Source organism: Thermobia domestica, chromosome 11 (assembly GCF_964235325.1).
Source record: "Thermobia domestica chromosome 11, izTheDome1.hap1.1, whole genome shotgun sequence".
Lineage (NCBI taxonomy): Eukaryota > Metazoa > Arthropoda > Insecta > Zygentoma > Lepismatidae > Thermobia > Thermobia domestica.
Window position 1 is genome coordinate 208,423,653 of NC_137464.1, and position 15,472 is coordinate 208,439,124.

The window sequence follows — 15,472 nt, forward strand, 5'->3', positions numbered from 1 at the left end:
TTTTCGAGAGAAATGTAACTAAAGAAAACTGTCTGCTACGTATATCACACAAGAAAAATAGCAAGAAGACATTGAGTGTATCGTTCTAATATATTAAAGTTAAAAACAGATAGGAAACGAAATGTTAATCCTATTTAAAACTGTTTTTTAATTCCACCCGGTATATTGGCATTATGGTATGTTCTTAGAATTATAAGACAACAAATTGCCCAAAGTTTGAACACTTACTCCAAGTAAACTGATATAAAAGAACCTGAAAAGAGTAAAAGCAAGTTTATTAAAAAGTGCTCGATTTTCGGAGGGGGACAGCCCTCAGGCCCTCACGCTGGATACATCCCTGATTCAGTGCAGTGCATTTATTTGTTATAAAACGTGATTATTAGATATCACAAGTTTTACTAATATATCACAAGTTATAAAATTATATCACAAGTTTTACTTTTAATAGCTCTTAACACATTCATATTATCCGGCGTTCTGCCTGCCTGTTGTATTACTCTAAGTAGTGTTATAAAGACATTAAGTTGAAGAACTAGAAGTAATACCGGGAAATTATATATATAAACCGCAATCCCAGGGAAATCAAACAATTTGTTAAAAAACAATATTTTATTACAATTAACGTCTGTGGCTGGCTGATTTTTTTTTTATTAGCAACTGAGAAAGAAAAATATTTGACAAGGCGAGTCTATGGCTCTGAAAATATACACATATGTTACTTAATTTCCTCCAAGGATTAGTACGCGATATGGTCTGCTCACCAATTTTTAAATTTAATACATTTTCTGCTAATTAGCTAATCAATAAAATGGAATATATTATTAGTACCTAGTATTTTAGAAAAAATATATACAAGCTTACACATACGTACTATTTATGAGATTCCATGAACTGACTATATGTAATCGCATCCAGTACCGTGCACATCAAACTAAATACGTTACCAGTCTCCATTCACAGTAACAAATAGCCCAAATTATTCTTTCCAATTATATATATATATATATATATATATATATATATATATATATATATATATATATATATATATATATATAATGTGCTATCGTTTATTCTGGGACTAATATTCAATAGTGATTAATGGTATCGAACCCAGGACTATCATTCAAATGCAAGACGTAACCAGTCACCTCTCGCCCATAATGTATAACCATAAAATCATTCACTCAGTTATAAATTGTACCCGTTTTAAAGAAGCCTTTTAGTGTATTAAAACAACTAATAAAGACGAACAGAAAGTAACCCTCCCACTTCGTAATAATCGCGTTTAAATAGAGCAAAGCATTAACGAACAAATGTTGGTGATTACTTTCATATACATTTTTTAGTGTTTTTTCTTTTTTCTACACTTTTGTGTTATTTTTTTTTAACAGCCACAAAACCAGTAGTTTTGAGTCTTAAATAAACGCAAATAGCATTTATAATGATAACTGTATCAGTGACTTCAATTTTACGTTTTTTTAAAAACATGTTTCAACAAGAATTCTAAGTAACGAACGTTCATTTTGACTCAAAACCCTGATTTCGTACTTTCCCTTACTATTACCTGTTTTACACTACCACCAAGGTTACTAGAATGAATACCACGAGCACTACCGCGGGACATTCGTAGCAGCCGGGCAGCTAGATGGCTGCTTACGTCATCGCGCGAAGCACGCACGAGTCCTTTAAGGGGCGTGGCTTCCTACGAATAGATAGAACTGTCTACAACTCTCATAGCCTCAATGCCTAGAGTGAACGGAGAATAATCTACGCTTGAAGATTTTGTTCTCTCCCTTTTATTTTTTTTTATTTTATTTATTTTTATTTTTATTTTTATTTTTTTTTTAGGAATCAATAAATTTCGCTATACTGTTTATGTCAGATAAGCGAAACTCGACTGTATTTCCAAAGCTAGCATATACATGAACTAGAATTGTATCGTTCTAGAACAGACAATAGTGTGAAATGCTTATATTAAAAGGCTGGAATAAAAAGAAAAAGAAGCATAAGTACTGTTTTGGTAGCGTGAGAACAAATTAAAAACAATTCAATATATTTCCTAGGTATCAGATTATCATCTTAGTGTGTCGATGTGTATTCTTTTTTAAACAAAGTTTTAAAAGTCATACCATTCGCAATATTTCTAAGGTAATCGAAAGAAAACCTCCTATGTGCCTCTTGTGGCAAAGCGGCTTAAGTGCATGGTCCGAAACCGATTCCAACGTTAAGGTATAGGTAGAGTTCCCATATTTCAAAAATGCAAATCCGGGATGCTACTAAATTACGATAATCTTTGAAATGCTTAAAATTGAAAGAAGTGTTGAATACTAATTTACTTTCCTCCATTAGCCAGTTATTCAAGTATTACGTTACCACATTTTCATTCATTTCACTAGACCTTCTTCCAAGGGCGCCGATTTCTCTGTAAATTTGAGTTGGAGGGGGCACTCAAATGCAGAAGATATATATATTTGAGGATTTTGAGACAAATTGCACTCAAATTATGGCAAATATTGTATATTCATAAATACAAAGGAGGCCACGTGAGCTTTGGGGGGCCCGCCCCCCAGGACCGGCACCCTTGCCTTCTTCCTAGTTAAGCAAACGTAAGCAGATGATTTACTCCCTCCCCCTGGTAAGCAAAATTGTATTTTTTTCTCAAGATCTGTTGGGTTTCGTGAAATAGCAGCAGGAATTTCCTGATTACTTAACCGTCTAAATGAATATTTTCACTTAGAGCCATCCCGTCGATTCGCGTTGCCTAGGACTAAAATAAGTTAAGGGTCAATAATGAAGATGAGACTTCCATATCAAACATGAAGAGACATGTGGATCGGAGATCTTTCTTTGTTCGAACTTTGATTTTTTCAAATCCATGATGGGAAATTATATTATGAGTACAATTTTCGAAAGTAATAGTATACGATCGTAAAAATATCTTACAAAACGATGGCTTATTGCAAAATACTTTGACTCAAAGAATAAATTACAAGTAATAAACTTGTTACTTTTCGTGAAGAGCCTAAGTCTTGAATGAGACGGAGGGTGTCGAGCGTAGTGCTTCGAACGATTGCCTCACTTGTTCTATCTTCCCGTGGGGCAGCCTTGATTCGACTTGATCCTAAACGGATTATTCGGAAGTCGAAGTCGGAAGATGTTCCCCATTTTTGCAAAACATTCTTGGTCGATTACAATCTGCCTCACTTGTGAGGGGACTACCCCATGCCGTAAGCGTCGTTAGATCACCTTTAGGCAACTAGTGACATGTCCCCAAAAATTGGCGGTCCCGCAGCGACGATCGGCGGTGGTCCCACTTCCGTTTTGAAAATTATACCACCAGCGGCAGAGAAGCGACGGAACGCCAACGAACCACAAAATTATTCCCCTAAAATACGTTAAATCGCCTATATGCGTAATTTGTTTTCATTAAGGTGAGTCTAAGAACATTTTTAAAAAAGTAAGGTGCCCTGAGCTGGGCGCGAACCACCAACCTTAGGGTTAATAGTTGCGTGTACTTCCGAATTCGCCACGGAGACGATTATGAAAACACAGCTTGTAGATTGATAAATCGTTGACGTCTTTTTAATATTTCTAATCAGAGTGCTCCTTTAACCGTGTATAGTTGACGATAACTGTTTGGAATCAGATCAAATGCACTCGCCATGTAATTTTATAAGAAAACGGCAAGCGTCTATTTACTTTTTTCATAGTTTTCCCATATTCACTTGCTAGTGATCGGCGACAGTTGACATCTAAATTCATACACTTATACGCACCCATCTCAAGATTTTTCACTTCATGATGTAAAGACAGGAGTTACTCTTGACCCCCGGAGCTCAAGTATTGTCCTTATAATAAAAATTCGTCAGGGAAAAATAATTTATAATGATAACCGCATGCACATGACGAGCGATATTTCGTGTTGGTCCCTTTGCGATTCTCCGTGACAAATCAAAGGAGCGCGGGGCAAAATGAAAGTCCTAACTGTTACTTGATGGTAACTTCAATACCCCCGATTCTAGATATCTGCTTCGACTTGACGAATCCCTGCCACTAGTGGCACACTAGCGACAATCCTTCGAGGCGTCGCTATATCGACGATCGCCATTTACTGGCAAGTGAGTCACTAGGTGTTGGCGACGTTTACGGCATGGAGAAGCTAATAAACAAACAAACCAATAAATAAATCTAAAACCTTATAAAAAAGTTTTCCCAATATTTACATTTAGAAAAATTATTTGTTGGTATTCCACACCTTTATTCATAATTTACTTCTATCGTAGTTTTGATATGAGAATGATATGTCTGAAATTGTAACATAGAACATTAAAACTTTTTTTTTTTTTTTTTTTTTGCTTTGGTCAGATTTAGCAGTTTTACTTAACAGTCAGTCAATTTGGATCTGTGATTTGAGAGTTTTAGAGATTTCCTTAAATTTTTCATTTCTACAACAGTTTGCAACTAACACCATTAACGTATCTCTTTCGATATTTCCATAGGTAATGGCTTGGTCACTCCCAGTATATTTCAAACAATAAACTATGGTGTCTTACTCCATTACTCCGAACTACATTTAATATCCAACAACTATGTGCATTTTCCCTTAGATCTGCAAACTTTCTACTAGGTTAAAACTGAGCAGTTTCTATTTTCTTCCTTTCTTGGTAAAATAAAAGTGTCTTTAGACAACCTAGCAATGATGACTCTATACTACATTATGTTGCATAGGGCATTTTATGTAGCATACCATTTGACAGTTGGATACTGTAATGTATTCAGAATCTAGTCATTTATAAAATATTATTATTATTATTATTATTACTATTATTATTATTATTATTATTATTATTATTATTATTATTATTATTATTATTATTATTATGTTATTGTTCCCTTGCTTTGGTTATTTTTTTTACTTCACGGCATTGTAGTTTTGTTTTTACGAATTTAATTTCTCACTTATTATCAACTGGAGCATGCTGGGAGTTTGCTGGCTCGCCATGTACTAATTCTCGGATGCTTCAGTTGACGTAATTGCCTGGTGAGTTAACTTCATTTTTTATAGCTCATCAATTATTTATAGTTTTGTGACAGTATAATCGAGTCTTGCCAGTAATATATGTATTGCAGATAAGTTTAAAATATATACATATATATATTTATGTGAATCTTAAGAGTATTAGTTCATATATTTTTCATACATAATAATTATAATTATTTGTCATTTTTTTTTTATTTTTTGGCTGACGCCATTTTTGTAACAAAAAGAAGAAGGACTATTGTGTCCTCGTGGTTAAGGTAATTTTGAATAAAACTAAAAATATTACATATCCACAACTTAGAGTTGACAAAACTAAATTGCGTTTAGTTTCTTGTTGAATATTTTTGATAATTAAAGATTATTTGCACAATTGTTAATTATTGACTTTTTTTAATATTTCTAAAAATCAGCAGTATAACCTCTATAGTATAGAATTCATATACGTATTTTGGCCAGAAACCAAATTAGATTCTCGGGAAGTTAAATAACTCATCCAGATGTGTGGTTGTTTTGTCTCTCTGGCCTTACAACCTGCTTTCCAATACATATTTGGATTTATTCAATGTTGTCTTGGGTGGGTTGTGGGGACGGAGAGAGGAAATGGTTACATATAATAGATTATGTCAACTCACTCTCGTATGTTTTTGTTTCTGGCCTTTAATCGAACTAGCTCGGGGGCATTTAGTCTTTGCTATTACTTGTATTTGTTTGATAGTGAATGAAAGAAACCTGTCTGTTTTTCGTGTTATCAATTGGATTATAAACAACAGGTGTAGATTGCTGTGTGTAGCCTTGAACTTACGAATACAGGTACGTGCTATTATTTAATAGGAAAAAAAAAAGCGACAGCTATATTCTGTTAAGGTCTTACAAACTTCATTTATTTGTTTTGCAAACAAATATTTGTAATAATTCATAATGTCAGAATCTGAAGAAGATAAGGACTTGCACCTTACTCGTTCCGGAAAGGTATGGGGTTCAAAACCCGAGGCGAAGTCACAAGTTACTCAAACCGATATTGTGTCAGGAGGTGATAGTGAGACTAGTAAACATATGGAAGGTGGACAAACGCTACCTCATATGAATGAGAGTTCGGGTTCAATCCCTCATAGCAAATTAGAACAAAATGTACAATTGAAACTTATTGATATGTATGTGAATCAACTTCCGATGTGCGATGGCACAGTGCCCGACCAATTGTATGCCTTTTTAGTCCAATTGAGTGAATTGGACGAGTTGAACATTTTTCCTTTTGAATGTTTAATGTTGGCAGTGAGATCCAGGATGAGAAATCCTCTTAGTGATATTTTTACTGAAGCCTGTTCTTTAGCTAGCGCTTGGGACCCTGTGTGTAGGCACGTTGTTCGGCAGTTAATTTCTGACTGTGCTCAACATCACCTTATGGTTACTAACTTTTATCGTCCCCAAGCTCCACGTGAACGTATTAAGGATTATGTAAAGAGGGTGTGTACTAGTGTAAAAATTTTAGATCTTACAGTGGGTGAAGAAAGTATATTGCGTGCAATTGCTTCGGGTGTTACTCCCAGTGTTAGGGAGAAATTATTCTATGCTGGAATGCCTAAATCCATGAGAGACTTTGAACAATTATTGGAACAGTATATGAAGCATGAACTTTATTCTCTGCAATTCAATAATTCGTTTCAACCCACATCGTCCTCTACGAGAACTGCTACTGATAGTGCTTCCCCCTCGTTTCATAAATCTAGATCGGGGCATTATTTTTCTCCAAAAGGTGGTAGAACTTTTCACAATAAAAATAGTGCTGCGCGCTTGCCTTCGTCTTCCTTTAATTCTATGAACATAAAAGGACATTCCTATAATACCGAAGGCCAGGGACGCTTCAGTACCATTTCACAAGAGACTAATAGAGGTGTTTATGTTTTGCTTAAGCTGTTTAATAGACAATATCATGCTTGTATAGACTCAGCATCTTCAATCAATTTAATAAATAATGAGGTGTTTCAGTTTTTGAAAACAAAAATGAACTTAAAAATTATTCCTAAAACATTTAAAGGAAAGGCAGTTAATAATACCGAACTTGTGTTAGACAAGTGTGTACGATTCAGTTTTAAAATACAAAACAAACTTATTAGTGTGCGTTCATTTGTCTATCCAGAACTTGAATTTCCTGTTTTATTGGGGTTGGAATTTTTGAATGATGCTCAGTGCTACATGGACTTTAAGAGTAAATTTTTAAAACTTCAACGCTATCAACTGTCTATTCCCCTACTTACGGGAATAACAACTCAACTCCCCCCACCCTCCCCTGGATCTTTTTCCAACATGGATACTGGTGCCTTTGATTCTACTTGCAGGAAGTCTGTCGATGAAGGGCACCCAATACACGCTCTTTTTGGGGATGCTGTCACCTCAGATACTTCCTGCGCTGTTCGAATGTTTAACAATGCAGAGGATCGTCGATCTAAGGCTACATCTGTTTATTCTGTTGCTGGGGCACAGTGGAAGGATTCTCATTCTCGGCTATCTGAGGGGAACCTGATTCCTGGCGTTTCTGGTGAGGTGGATGTCCCGGTAAGATACGCCACTGACATTCAAAAACAGCAGGTGAGGTCTTTATCTATTAATAATTATGAGAATCGAGAGTCCACACGTTCAGCGAGTGCTTATCATTTGCCAGCGAAAAATGAATGTTTATCAACAAAAAGACAAAAGAAAAATAACAGCTGTTTTCCTATACACCTGTTTGTGCCAGACATTCAACCAGTGGAATATGAAATGTACTGTTGTAGTGTTGATAATGCAGCCAACTTGGCTCCTAGTGTTGATATGAATAGTATTATAAATGGTGTTGATAAAAAGTTGCTTGTTTCAAATCCTACATTAAGTTCGTTTGTTCAATATATGTGTGATGAATTTAAAGAAGTTCTTACAGACAAAATAGGTAAGGTTACCAATTTTGAATATCACTTAAAATTAAAGGATAACACTGTTGTTTGTGAAAAGCAGTATCCGCTGTCGAAAGCTCACAGAAATGAGATGAGAAAATTTATACAAGAATATAAGCGTAATGGGGTCATTCAAGAAGCGAATTCTGATTACCGTTCTCCTTGTTTCATTGTTAAAAATTCTAAAGGTGAAGGTAGAGTAGTTTTAAATTACGCGAAATTAAATGAGCATTTAATGGGCGACAATATGATCTGTCCTAATGTAGAAGAGTGTATGGCTTCATTAGCTAACGCTAAGATAATATCACATATTGATGCCAAACGGAGTTTTCATCAAATTGTCCTTGCAGAAAGTAGTAGGGCCTACACGGCCTTTGCTTTTGAGGGGAAAACCTATGTGTGGAATAGAATCCCTATGGGAATAAAGATAGGAAGTCAAGCAATTACTCGTGTTTTGTATGATGTGCTGGGTGATCTAAAAGGAAAGGGTGTTGATTTCTATATTGACGATATTGTCCTAACTTCTTCAGATGTAGAATCTCACAAGAATTTGTTGCTTGAGGTATTTTCTAGGTTGCGTTCTAGAGGGATAACGGTCTCGCCTCAAAAGTGTAAGCTGTTTCAAACTTCTATTCAGTATTTGGGATTTTTGTTTTCTGATGGTAATGTTTCATTACTCCCTGAGCGTATTGAGGCGATCCGTCGATTGCCACCCCCCCGTTGTAGAAGAGGGGTTCAGAAATTATTGGGAGCTCTGGGGTATTATGCGAAACATTGTCCTAATTATGCGGAAATAATGTCTCCTATTACGGAGTTAAAATCTCCTAAGAAAAAATTTGAGTGGGGGCCTAGGCAGGTCGATGCCTTTAAAAGAATAAAGGAAGCTTTTGAAGAAAATATAATACTAAAGGTTCCTGACTTTAATAAGAGATTTTATCTTCAGGCAGATGCATCTCTAAAATGCCTGGCTGCGACAATCTCACAAAAGACAACTGATGGTTCAATGCTCCCTATTGCTTTCTACTCTAAACGTTTAAAGGAGGCTGACGCTAATCGTACAATTTTTGAACTGGAACTGCTTAGTATTTTTAATGCGGTGATTAGATTTCAGCAGTTCTTGGTAAATGAATTTACTATCCTTACTGACAATATGAGTTTGGTACATATGTTACGCAATCCTAAGAAAGTATCTCGTTATGGTAACATAATTCAGAGACTTTTTGAGTTCAATTTTAAAATTGAACATATTACCTCGGGACAGAATTTAATACCGGATTTTCTCACCCGTATATATGACACCAATTTGTATGATGTGTTAGATGAACCACTGGATGAAGATGTTTATGCTAAGAATTTTATATGTAGTTTGCGAGATTTGCCTCTAGCCTATGGCGATATTAGGAATTATCAAAAAACTGAATCTGATACGAAAGACATATATCAACAAGTGGCTAATAATGGAAATAAGTTGGGTGATTATAGAATAGAAAATGGTATTCTTTACCAGCGAACTAAAGCTCGTAATGTTCAGTATAAAATATTGTTACCTTTGTGTTTGAGAAATATGATCATGAGTTACTATCACGAATTTCAGCTAACGGGCAATCATATTGGTTATTTTAAAACTTTATGTAAAATTCGTAGGCTTTTCACTTCGCCTAATATGATGGCTGATATCAAGTCTTTTGTAACCACTTGCCATACTTGCCAAATTTCGAAACCTAGACTAGCCAAACCTCAAGGGGAATTAATATCTAAATATAATAAGATTCCTAATGGGCATCTATTTGCCGATTTGGCTGGTCCTTTGCCCATTAGTTCTGGCTATTCTTATGTGTTATTGGTACTTGATAACTGTACACGTTTTTTGCATTTAGTTCCATTGCGGAAGGCCAATAGCACTATTATTACACGCGAATTATATAACATTTTTTGTAAATTTGGTTTCGCCTTTTCTCTCACTACGGACAGGGCTTCTTATTTCACAAGTTATACCTTCAGGTCTTTCCTGCATGGCTTAGGTATTAAGCATATACGCAGTTCACCCTATTTTCCTGGGGGAAACGCCGTGGAACGGTACGTGCAGGTTTTGAAAACGGCTATCAGAAGTTATTTTCATGACAAACAAGACAAGTGGTCGAGTTATTTGAAAGAATTACAATTTGGCATTAATGCGGCAGTTCATTCAGAACTTAAATATAGCCCGTTTCGTTTATATATGGGAAGAGAACCCATTGATCCCTTAATGGCTAGGTGGGATATTTCTGATAACGATATTGTAGCTCAAGAGGCCAAGGATATTTGGTCTAAGGTATTTCACAATATGGAAAAAGTATGGAATGAACGAAGACGTATTTATAATAAACGAGTAAATCCAGTAACATTTTCAGAAGGGGATAAAGTGCTGTATCGCTCTCATATTCTGTCGTCTAAGAAAGATGCGATTAATAAATCCTTGTCGCCCTTATGGGTTGGGCCCGTGGTTATTGAGTCGTTTTTGAGTAAAAATACAGCTTTGTTATTCAATGAATCTCAAAATAGGAAGTTTCCTTATCATGTATCGTTATTAAAACGCTACTTACCTCGGATGCATGTTAATGATCCTTAAGGTTTAAGAAGGTCTGGCATGACTACTAGATATATAATATTTACATATAAATATGTTTCTCTGGTTTTGTTGTGTTAATTGCACTTCATAATTTGTTTTTTGTGGCCACAAAAACGTCAAAATTACCTATATGTAATACTTATTTCATTTGTATATATTTGGTAGTTGTTTCATTTACTATATATTATATATATGTATTTATGGTTTATATATTTTAATGGTCTATTTTCTGAATAAGGTTGGTATCATTCTGGGCCTGAAAAAGTTCAGCCTGATCACCTGAACTTTTTCAGACGGAGGAGGGTGATATGTAATGTATTCAGAATCTAGTCATTTATAAAATATTATTATTATTATTATTATTACTATTATTATTATTATTATTATTATTATTATTATTATTATGTTATTGTTCCCTTGCTTTGGTTATTTTTTTTACTTCACGGCATTGTAGTTTTGTTTTTACGAATTTAATTTCTCACTTATTATCAACTGGAGCATGCTGGGAGTTTGCTGGCTCGCCATGTACTAATTCTCGGATGCTTCAGTTGACGTAATTGCCTGGTGAGTTAACTTCATTTTTTATAGCTCATCAATTATTTATAGTTTTGTGACAGTATAATCGAGTCTTGCCAGTAATATATGTATTGCAGATAAGTTTAAAATATATACATATATATATTTATGTGAATCTTAAGAGTATTAGTTCATATATTTTTCATACATAATAATTATAATTATTTGTCATTTTTTTTTTATTTTTTGGCTGACGCCATTTTTGTAACAAAAAGAAGAAGGACTATTGTGTCCTCGTGGTTAAGGTAATTTTGAATAAAACTAAAAATATTACATATCCACAACTTAGAGTTGACAAAACTAAATTGCGTTTAGTTTCTTGTTGAATATTTTTGATAATTAAAGATTATTTGCACAATTGTTAATTATTGACTTTTTTTAATATTTCTAAAAATCAGCAGTATAACCTCTATAGTATAGAATTCATATACGTATTTTGGCCAGAAACCAAATTAGATTCTCGGGAAGTTAAATAACTCATCCAGATGTGTAGCGGTTTTGTCTCTCTAGCCTTACGACTTGCTTTCCAATACAGGTTTGGATTTATTCAATTTTGTCTTGGGTGGGTTGTGGGGGTGGAGAGGGAAAATGGTTACAATACTTTCTTCGTACATTGAAAGCAACAGGGATTAAGTCCTTCTACACTTAGTACATGAGAAGTAAACAAATTCTTTTTAATTCGTGGAATTGTGCCAATGAATTAGGTCCAGAGAGTTTTTAATTCACGATTATTATTATTATTATTATTATTATTTTATTGACTTAAGTTTTCCTGAATATTAATCAATATTTCACAAAAAAGGCTGGTATTTTTAAACAAACGTGTTCGATATCAAGTTTTCATGAAGTAGTCCCTCTCTCCTATAAATAATTTTAGAGGGACCGCGGTGGCTCAGTGATGAAGTGTTCACCTTTGGTGCATTGAATCCTTGGTTCGATCCCAGCTCGCACTGAGTGAATTTTGTGATGGACAAACACCATGTGCATGGGTTTTCTCGGGGTTCTCCCGTTTTCTCCCACTTTCTTCATTCCACCATTTCATTCATTTCTCATCATCACCGTCTCCTTTAGCCTAGCCGGTATAACCGTGGGTCGTAAAACTTAAAGATTTAATTTCAAATAATTCCAACCCAAACAGTTGCAGAAAGTATGTCATTTCGAGTAAAACAAACTACTCTATAAAATTCTGAGTATTATTATTTTTTATATATACAATTCTAGCGAACCTTATTTCTAAATCGAGGGGTAAGAAGACTAAATTTACTCTCTTATTATTATAGATTCATTTCAATTGAGACAGTTAAAATAGTTGGGAAAAATTAGAAAGCCATACCCTATATTCCAGTATGCCACAACCAGATAACACGGCACACTGGCGTGCCCAGCAAAATGGACAGTGTAACGCAAACTTTTACCTATTATTTACGAGAATATTTGTCGAGTTTATTTTATTTATTATTATCAACGATTCTTCCACGGATCAGCTGTCTGTATACAGTTAAACAAACAATATCACATTGAGGGAATGAGTGTAGTTATTTACTTTAATAGTAATAGAAAGGTATATTTTCTTGTATTTTCTACCGGGAGGCTGGAACTAACAACAAAGGAACCCGATGTGCCAACCACACACCAACCTATAGTCATGAGTGCCACAAGTCCTTTTCTACGTCTTGGCACCCTAAGGGTTGTTGCCTTCAAAGAGAGAGAGAGAGAAATAACTTAAGTCCATTGCACTTCCATGCTTAAATAAATAAATTATGTAAATAACTGTTTCGTTTTCTGTTTATTATTATTATTATTATTATTATTATTATTATTATTATTATTATTATTATTATTATTATTATTATTAACTTCTTAGGAAGGTGACTACCCTATGTATGCACGGGGCTCTTCCGTGCAGCGCCTCGTGTATGATTTTCCATACACAAACTGTATATGCCAAGTTTGTTGTGTTCGTGTTATAGGTGTGTTTGTAATTAAATGCATATGGCGTAGAAGTCAAAATTTAATGTTGACGCTACGTATATGCAAAACTATATACAAAGATATTTATGAACAAAGACATTTATGGCGCTAAAACAGAGGGCAAAAAATAAAGAATTACTGGCGGATTGTTGCTCATAGTGCACAGGTGACAACGGTTAACAGTGTTAAATTTAAACAAATAGAGTTTTAATTAAGCACGAATTTAACTTATAGTGTACAGTGGGGAAGGCTCAGGAGTTCGCTAGGATCATTACAATATCGAACCCCGTGAAATGCACTGCAAACTTGTCTGCAAGCCCCCCGTAATGTTCAACAGATATTGTGTATTAATGCTCATTTCAGTGCAAACCTACATAGGCCTACTCACTTCAATACTCAACGAAGATGCAGACTATTCATGAGTTGCAGTATTAAACTCTCTCACCCACTGTATTCTCCTAACATGTCTCCCAGCGATTACTACATTTTTTTGTATCTAAATCACTTCCTAGTAGGATAGCTTTACCTAGAGACCACAGATTAACCTGGTATTGGATGTTTCACTTTCTACCTTTGGAGCTGAGAGTCATCGGTTGGACATTTCACATGCAAATATCTAACATTAACAACGTTTCTTCTATAACTTCGTAAAGATGTATTATTTCTTTGCATTATTCATTAGCTTGGTTAGGCTTGTTTAAACATTTTTCTCTTTGCACCTACTTATTATCTATACCTTAAAGTTGGATAAAAATACGCTAGCTCTCACCGGGAATCAAATCCAGAACCAATGCACTTGAACCATTTGGCCACAACGAGGCACATTTGAAAAGAAGTTTCGATTTTGTTAGGAAAATTGTGATTTAAAAATATATTTAAGAATAGGTACGGATGAAACGCACTGAATTTTCTCGCTCGAATTTCTTAAACTGACTCGTGTTAGGCTGCAGCTATTAGTGAAACATTTATTTGGGAAATGCGAAGGATAAACGAGTTATGCTATTTATGAAATACGAACAAAATGCCTGAGTCGTTCTCGACAAAATCGTAGGGTAAAACTTACTCCGAAAAGTAATATACCACCTCTAGCTCTTTAGGAGAATGGAATTATACCATATCGTTAGGTTATTTATGTAACATTTATTTATGAAATATGAACAAAATTGCGTCAGGCGTTAATGAGAAAATCGTCGGAGAATAGTAAACTAAGAATAAACTACCCCTTCTGAATGTTTACAGGACGAACGGGTTGTGTCATATTATTAGATTATTAATGATACATTTATGAAATGTGATTGAGAAAATTGTTCGAAAAAACGCATCCCATACAGCAAATTACACCTTATGTATTTTTTCAGAGCAATGATTCATACTACGGTGAAGGGTCATTAATAAAATATATATTTATAAAAAATAAGCAAAATCTTTACAGCTGCTTTTGAGACAATTATTTTAAATTTTCATCCTTCAGTAAACTACCGTTATTTTTAGGTGTTGGGGGATATAGAATTCGAAATGATAAAGTTTTATAAAAACTTCATGTCTAGAATTCGGTCCAGATACGTCGAAGAATATGGCCTCTATTTGAATGCATGTAAAAGCGTGACGAACCGACAGACGAACAGAGGGACAGACTTCAAAATCACTTTTTCGATATGTGGGGGCGTGAAACTTGAATTCATTGAAATCTCGAATTCGATTTTTATCACTATCACTACAATTTCTTCTTTCGTCGCTCGAACGTGAAAACGAATAGGAATACAACGACACGTAAGGTAATAATTTGTAATCCCCAAAATTTAATAATTTACATTTAATGTGTTGCCATGTTAGAAAAAAAGCTTATGCTGTTTGTTATATCATTTTAATATCAGTTTTTCACGCTACTATATAATGTAGAAATATGGCATAATTATAGTTCATATTCATGCTATCTTTTGGAAATATTCGTGTTCCGCATACATAGATCTGTAAAATTTAGTTACGTTCGACGAAAGCATTCTTGCACTTGTGGATATGAAAAAAAGAGAGAGTAATACTCTTAAAAGCAAAAAAAAAAAAAAAAAGCACACACACACACACATAAACAATAATTTGACATCAGGTCAATGTAACAAGGGGTAAGACTAGAAAGATTGTCAAGGTCGTGTATGTTCTTTTTCCTGTTCCTGATACACAAATCCGAAGTGAGTTGTCTGCTGTTCAAGAACGGGCATGGGAGGTGTAATATACAAGACCATAAACTGAAAGCAATCGCTGTTTCTAATAGTAGGCCTACACGTATTCTAATATCGAATAAATAGTCGATTAAATGATACTATCAATAAGTTATTTCCTTATTATATT

The 15,472-nt window shown here is 34.6% G+C and overlaps 1 protein-coding gene across 2 annotated transcripts in view; it reads right to left on the reverse strand.

Annotated features, from left to right (window-relative positions):
- The window catches only part of LOC145664686 (uncharacterized), a 73,491-nt gene that overhangs the window by 51,886 nt on the left and 6,133 nt on the right, over window positions 1-15,472 (reverse strand). Inside the window, exon 1 of one of the 2 annotated variants that reach the window (XM_081731542.1) lies at window positions 1,568-1,697. The exons of the other annotated variant lie outside the window; for it this stretch is intronic. The gene's annotated coding sequence lies outside the window, so the exon portion shown is untranslated. Of the gene's footprint in view, window positions 1-1,567; window positions 1,698-15,472 lie in introns of those variants that run through there. 2 annotated transcript variants of the gene reach the window in all.